Source organism: Oncorhynchus keta, chromosome 18, assembly GCF_023373465.1.
Source record: "Oncorhynchus keta strain PuntledgeMale-10-30-2019 chromosome 18, Oket_V2, whole genome shotgun sequence".
Lineage (NCBI taxonomy): Eukaryota > Metazoa > Chordata > Actinopteri > Salmoniformes > Salmonidae > Oncorhynchus > Oncorhynchus keta.
The window spans coordinates 44,627,830-44,635,329 of NC_068438.1; the positions used below are offsets into that span (position 1 = coordinate 44,627,830).

A 7,500-nucleotide genomic window follows, 5' to 3' on the forward strand; every position below is an offset into this window, starting at 1 on the left:
CACTGTGGACCTATACTGACAGTCTGGCGTCACTGTGGTCCTGTACAGACAATTTGACAGCACTCTGGTCCTATTCCGACATTCTGACAGCACTATGAACCTATACAGCCAATCTGACAGCACTGTGGACCTACACTGACAATCTGACAGCACGGTGGACTTATACTGACAATCTGACAACACTGTGGACCTATTCAGACAATATGACAGCACTGTGGACCTATACCGACAATCTGACAGCACGGTGGTTATTTTCAGACAATCTGACAGCACTGTGGTTATTTTCAGACAATATGACAGCACTGTGGTCCTATTCTGACAGAACTGTGGTTATTTTCAGACAATCTGACAGCACCGTGGACCTATTCTGACCTTCTGACAGCATTGTGGTCCATTTCTGAAAATCTGACAGCACTGTGGACCTATCCTGACAATCTGACAGCACTGTGGACCTACACTGACAATCTGACAGCACGGTGTATTTATATTGACAATCTGACAGCACTGTGGACCTATACAGACAGAATGACAGCACTGTGGCCCTATACAGACAGTCTGACAGCACTGTGGACCTATACTGACAGTCTGGCGTCACAGTGGTCCTGTACAGACAATCTGATAGCACTCTGGTCCTATTTTGACATTCAAACAGCAGTATGGACCTATACAGACAATCTGACAACACTGTGGACCTATACTGACAACCTGACAGCACTGTGGACCTATACAGACAATTTGACAGCACTGTGGACTTGTACTGTTCTATTGAAACCCCTCTGTCATCATGTACTGTGAGAGGGATAGGATCCTGGGAATTTAATTTGTGTGTGTGCACGAGCATTGCCATTCAAATTGAGCTCATCATCTGGCCACATTTCCTGTGCTTTCAGCCTAACAGTGTGTAAAAAGCGAGAGAGCGCACACACACACACACACACACACACACACATACACATTCAAACACACACACAGCCACACAGTGTCCATCAGTATAATTACAGCAGAGGGACCAGAGAGAGTCTGTCTCCTCTCAGGACGGGAGCACACCGCTAAGTACTGTAAAACTGGCTCCTATGTGTGAGTGTGTGTGTGTGTGTGCACGTGTGTGTGTGTGTGTGTGTGTGTGTGTGTGTGTGTGTGTGCGTGTGTGCGTGTGTGCGTGTGTGTGTGTGTGTGTGTGTGTGTGTGTGTGTGTGTGTGTGTGTGTGTGTGTGTGTGTGTGTGTGTGTGTGTGTGTGTGTGTGAGAGAGGAAGAGAGACTGACACCAAATCCCAATGAGATTTCCCACATTGCTCACCAGCGGGACATTATTGAGGAGATAATGACTGGGGTCATGATTTTAAAGGATGATGATGTTCTTTCTGTCCTTCCTACTGTAGTGTCTTTTCTACTGTTGTGTCCTTCCTGCTGTAGTCTCCTTCCTACTGTCCTTTCCTACTGTTGTGTCCTTCCTGCTGTCCTTTCCTACTGTTTTGTCCTTCCTACTGTCCTTTCCTACTGTTTTGTCCTTCCTACTGTAGTGTCTTTCCTACTGTTGTGTCCTTCCTGCTGTAGTCTCCTTCCTACTGTCCTTTCCTACTGTTTTGTCCTTCCTACTGTCCTTTCCTACTGTTGTGTCCTTCCTGCTGTCCTTTCCTACTGTTGTGTCCTTCCTACTGTCCTTTCCTACTGTCCTTTCCTACTGTTGTGTCCTTCCTGCTGTAGTCTCCTTCCTACTGTCCTTTCCTACTGTTGTGTCCTTCCTGCTGTCCTTTCCTACTGTTGTGTCCTTCCTGCTGTCCTTTCCTACTGTCCTATCCTACTGTTGTGTCCTTCCTGCTGTAGTCTCCTTCCTACTGTAGTGTTCTTCCTACTGTTGTGTCCTTCCTACTGTCCTTTCCTACTGTTGTGTCCTTCCTGCTGTCCTTTCCTACTGTCCTATCCTACTGTTGTGTCCTTCCTGCTGTAGTCTCCTTCCTACTGTAGTGTTCTTCCTACTGTTGTGTCCTTCCTACTGTCCTTTCCTACTGTTGTGTTTTTCCTACTGTTGTGTCCTTCCTGCTGTATTCTCCTTTCTACTATTCTTCCTGCTGTCCTTTCCTACTGTTGTGTCCTTCCTGCTGTCCTTTCCCACTGTTGTGTTCTTCCTGCTGTCCTTTCCTACTGTTGTGTCCTTCCTGCTGTTGTGTTTTTCCTACTGTCCTTCCTACTGTTGTGTCCTTCCTGCTGTATTCTCCTTCCTGCTGTCCTTTCCTACTGTTGTGTCCTTCCTACTGTCCTTTCCTACTGTTGTGTCCTTCCTGCTGTCCTTTCCTACTGTTGTGTCCTTCCTACTGTCCTTTCCTACTGTTGTGTCCTTCCTACTGTCCTTTCCTACTGTTGTGTCCTTCCTGCTGTCCTTTCCTACTGTCCTTTCCTACTGTTGTGTCCTTCCTGCTGTAGTCTCCTTCCTACTGTCCTTTCCTAATGTAGTGTTCTTCCTGCTGTTGTGTTCTTCCTACTGTCCTTTCCTACTGTTGTGTTTTTCCTACTGTTGTGTCCTTCCTGCTGTATTCTCCTTTCTACTATTCTTCCTGCTGTCCTTTCCTACTGTTGTGTTCTTCCTGCTGTCCTTTCCTACTCTTGTGTTCTTCCTGCTGTCCTTTCCTACTGTTGTGTTCTTCCTGCTGTCCTTTCCTACTGTTGTGTCCTTCCTGCTGTTGTGTTTTTCCTACTGTCCTTCCTACTGTTGTGTCCTTCCTGCTGTATTCTCCTTCCTGCTGTCCTTTCCTACTGTTGTGTCCTTCCTGCTGTTGTGTTTTTCCTACTGTCCTTCCTAATGTTCTGTTCTTCTTGCTGTCCTTTCCTACTGTTGTGTCCTTCCTGCTGTTGTGTTTTTCCTACTGTCCTTCCTACTGTTGTGTCCTTCCTGCTGTATTCTCCTTCCTACTGTCCCTTCCTAATGTAGTGTTCTTCCTACTGTTGTGTTTTTCCTACTGTCCTTCCTGCTGTTGTGTTTTTCCTACTGTCCTTCCTACTGTTGTGTCCTTCCTGCTGTATTCTCCTTTCTACTATTCTTCCTGCTGTAGTGTTCTTCCAACTGTCCTTCCTACTGTCCTTCCTACTGTCCTTCCTACTGTCCTTCCTAGTGTCCTTCCTACTGTCCTTCCTACTGTCCTTCCTAGTGTCCTCCCCACTGTTCTTCCTGCTGTCCTTCCTACTGTTCTTCCTACTGTCTTTCCTACTGTCCTTCCTACTGTCCTTCCTACTGTAGTGTACTTCATGCTGTCCTTCCTAGTGTCCTTCCCACTGTTCTTCCTGCTGTCCTTCCCACTGTTCTTCATGTTGTCCTTCCTAGTGTTCTTCCCACTGTCCTTCCTAGTGTCCTTCCCACTGTTCTTCCTGCTGTTCTTCCCACTGTTCTTCATGCTGTCCTTCCTAGTGTCCTTCCCACTGTCCTTCCTAGTGTCCTTCCCACTGTCCTTCCTAGTGTCCTTCCCACTGTTCTTCCTGCTGTTCTTCCCACTGTTCTTCATGCTGTCCTTCCTAGTGTCCTTCCCACTGTCCTTCCTAGTGTCCTTCCCACTGTTCTACCTGCTGTCCTTCCCACTGTTCTTCATGCTGTCCTTCCTAGTGTCCTTCCCACTGTTCTTCCTAGTGTCCTTCCCACTGTTCTTCCTGCTGTCCTTCCCACTGTTCTTCCCACTGTTCTTCCTGCTGTTCTTCATGCTGTCCTTCCTAGTGTCCTACCCACTGTCCTTCCTACTGTCCTTCCCGCTGTTCTTCCTGCTGTCCTTCCTACTGTCCTTCCCACTGTCCTTCCTACTGTCCTTCCCACTGTTCTTCCTGCTGTCCTTCCTACTGTTCTTCCCACTGTTCTTCCTACTGTCCTTCCCACTGTCCTTCCCACTGTCCTTCCTACTGTTCTTCCTACTGTCCTTCCTAGTGTCCTTGCTACTGTCCTTCCAAGTGTCCTTCCTAGCGTCCTTCCCACTGTTCTTCCTGCTGTCCTTCCTACTGTCCTTCCTACTGTTCTTCCTATTGTTTTTCCTACTGTCCTTCCTACTGTCCTTCCTGCTGTTCTTCCCACTGTTCTTCATGCTGTCCTTCCTAGTGTCCTTCCCACTGTCCTTCCTAGTGTCCTTCCCACTGTTCTTCCTGCTGTCCTTCCCACTGTCCTTCCCACTGTCCTTCCTACTGTCCTTCCTACTGTCCTTCCTAGTGTCCTTCCTACTGTCCTTCCTAGTGTCCTTCCTAGTGTCCTTCCCACTGTTCTTCCTGCTGTCCTTCCTACTGTCCTTCCTACTGTCCTTCCTAGTGTGTACTTCCCACTGTCCTTCCTAGTGTCCTTCCCACTGTTCTTCCTGTTGTCCTTCCCACTGTCCTTCCTACTGTTTTTCATGCTGTCCTTCCTAGTGTCCTTCCCACTGTTCTTCCTGCTGTCCTTCCCACTGTTCTTCATGCTGTCCTTCCTAGTGTCCTTCCCACTGTCCTTCCTAGTGTCCTTCCCACTGTCCTTCCTGTGTCCTTCCCACTGTTCTTCATGCTGTCCTTCCTAGTGTCCTTCCCACTGTTCTTCCTGTGTCCTTCCTACTGTCCTTCCTAGTGTCCTTCCCACTGTTCTTCATGCTGTCCTTCCTAGTGTCCTTCCTACTGTCCTTCCCACTGTCCTTCCCACTGTTCTTCATGTATCCTTCCCACTGTCCTTCCTACTATCCTTCCTAGTGTCCTTCCCACTGTCCTTCCCACTGTCCTTCCTACTGTCCTTCATACTGTCCTTCCTACTGTCCTTCCTACTATCCTTCCTACTGTCCTTCCTAGTGTCCTTCCCACTGTCCTTCCTACTGTCCTTCATACTGTCCTTCCCACTGTCCTTCCTAGTGTCCTTCCCACTGTTCTTCCTGCTGTCCTTCCCCTGTTCTTCATGCTGTCCTTCCTAGTGTCCTTCCCACTGTTCTTCCTAGTGTCCTTCCCACTGTGCTTCTTGCTGTCCTTCCCACTGTTCTTCCTGTCCTTCCTGTCCTTCCCACTGTTCTTCAGTGTCCTTCCCCTTCCTTGTGTCCTTCCCACTGTCCTTCCTACTGTCCTTCCCACTGTTCTTCCTGCTGTCCTTCCTAGTGTCCTTCCCACTGTCCTTCCTAGTGTCCTTCCCACTGTTCTTCCTGCTGTCCTTCCCACTGTCCTTCCCACTGTCCTTCCTACTGTCCTTCCTACTGTCCTTCCTAGTGTCCTTCCTACTGTCCTTCCTAGTGTCCTTCCTAGTGTCCTTCCCACTGTTCTTCCTGCTGTCCTTCCTACTGTCCTTCCTACTGTCCTTCCTACTGTAGTGTAATTCATGCTGTCCTTCCTAGTGTCCTTCCCACTGTTCTTCCTGCTGTCCTTCCCACTGTTTTTCATGCTGTCCTTCCTAGTGTCCTTCCCACTGTTCTTCCTGCTGTCCTTCCCACTGTTCTTCATGCTGTCCTTCCTAGTGTCCTTCCCACTGTTCTTCATGCTGTCCTTCCTAGTGTCCTTCCCACTGTCCTTCCTAGTGTCCTTCCTACTGTCCTTCCTAGTGTCCTTCCCACTGTTCTTCATGCTGTCCTTCCTAGTGTCCTTCCTACTGTCCTTCCCACTGTCCTTCCCACTGTTCTTCATGCTGTCCTTCCTACTGTCCTTCCTACTATCCTTCCTAGTGTCCTTCCCACTGTCCTTCCCACTGTCCTTCCTACTGTCCTTCATACTGTCCTTCCTACTGTCCTTCCTACTGTCCTTCCTACTGTCCTTCCTACTATCCTTCCTAGTGTCCTTCCCACTGTCCTTCCTACTGTCCTTCCTACTGTCCTTCCCACTGTCCTTCCTAGTGTCCTTCCCACTGTTCTTCCTGCTGTCCTTCCCACTGTTCTTCATGCTGTCCTTCCTAGTGTCCTTCCCACTGTTCTTCCTAGTGTCCTTCCCACTGTGCTTCTTGCTGTCCTTCCCACTGTTCTTCCTGCTGTCCTTCCCACTGTTCTTCATGCTGTCCTTCCTAGTGTCCTACCCACTGTCCTTCCTACTGTCCTTCCCACTGTTCTTCCTGCTGTCCTTCCTACTGTCCTTCCCACTGTCCTTCCTACTGTCCTTCCCACTGTTCTTCCTGCTGTCCTTCCTACTGTTCTTCCCACTGTCCTTCCTACTGTCCTTCCTACTGTCCTTCCTACTGTCCTTCCTACTGTCCTTCCCACTGTCCTTCCCACTGTCCTTCCTACTGTTCTTCCAACTGTCCTTCCTAGTGTCCTTGCTACTGTCCTTCCAAGTGTCCTTCCTAGCGTCCTTCCCACTGTTCTTCCTGCTGTCCTTCCTACTGTCCTTCCTACTGTTCTTCCTACTGTTTTTCCTACTGTCCTTCCTACTGTCCTTCCTGCTGTTCTTCCCACTGTTCTTCATGCTGTCCTTCCTAGTGTCCTTCCCACTGTCCTTCCTAGTGTCCTTCCCACTGTTCTTCCTGCTGTCCTTCCCACTGTCCTTCCCACTGTCCTTCCTACTGTCCTTCCTACTGTCCTTCCTACTGTCCTTCCTACTGTCCTTCCTAGTGTCCTTCCTACTGTCCTTCCTAGTGTCCTTCCTAGTGTCCTTCCCACTGTTCTTCCTGCTGTCCTTCCTACTGTCCTTCCTACTGTCCTTCCTACTGTAGTGTACTTCATGCTGTCCTTCCTAGTGTCCTTCCCACTGTTCTTCCTGCTGTCCTTCCCACTGTTCTTCATGCTGTCCTTCCTAGTGTCCTTCCCACTGTTCTTCCTGCTGTCCTTCCCACTGTTCTTCATGCTGTCCTTCCTAGTGTCCTTCCCACTGTTCTTCATGCTGTCCTTCCTAGTGTCCTTCCCACTGTCCTTCCTAGTGTCCTTCCTACTGTCCTTCCTAGTGTCCTTCCCACTGTTCTTCATGCTGTCCTTCCTAGTGTCCTTCCTACTGTCCTTCCCACTGTCCTTCCCACTGTTCTTCATGCTGTCCTTCCTACTGTCCTTCCTACTATCCTTCCTAGTGTCCTTCCCACTGTCCTTCCCACTGTCCTTCCTACTGTCCTTCATACTGTCCTTCCTACTGTCCTTCCTACTGTCCTTCCTAGTGTCCTTCCCACTGTCCTTCCTACTGTCCTTCCTACTGTCCTACCTACTGTCCTTCCCACTGTTCTTCATGCTGTCCTTCCTAGTGTCCTTCCTACTGTCCTTCCTACTGTTCTTCCCACTGTTCTTCATGCTGTCCTTCCAAGTGTCCTTCCCACTGTCCTTCCTACTGTCCTTCCTACTGTACTTCCCACTGTTCTTCATGCTGTCCTTCCTACTGTCCTTCCTACTGTCCTTCCTACTGTCCTTCCCACTGTTCTTCATGCTGTCCTTCCTACTGTCCTTCCTACTGTCCTTCCTACTGTCCTCCCTACTGTCCTTCCTACTGTCCTTCCTACTGTCCTCCCTACTGTTCTTCCTGCTGTCCTTCCCACTGTTCTTCATGCTGTCCTTCCTACTGTCCTTCCTACTGTCCTTCCTACTGTCCTCCTCCCTACTGTCCTTCCTACTGTCCTCCCT

The 7,500-nt window shown here is 49.2% G+C and overlaps 1 protein-coding gene across 1 annotated transcript in view; it reads right to left on the reverse strand.

Annotated features, from left to right (window-relative positions):
- The window catches only part of LOC127909039 (voltage-gated potassium channel subunit beta-1-like), a 94,162-nt gene that overhangs the window by 85,520 nt on the left and 1,142 nt on the right, over positions 1–7,500 (reverse strand). The window lies entirely within an intron of this gene.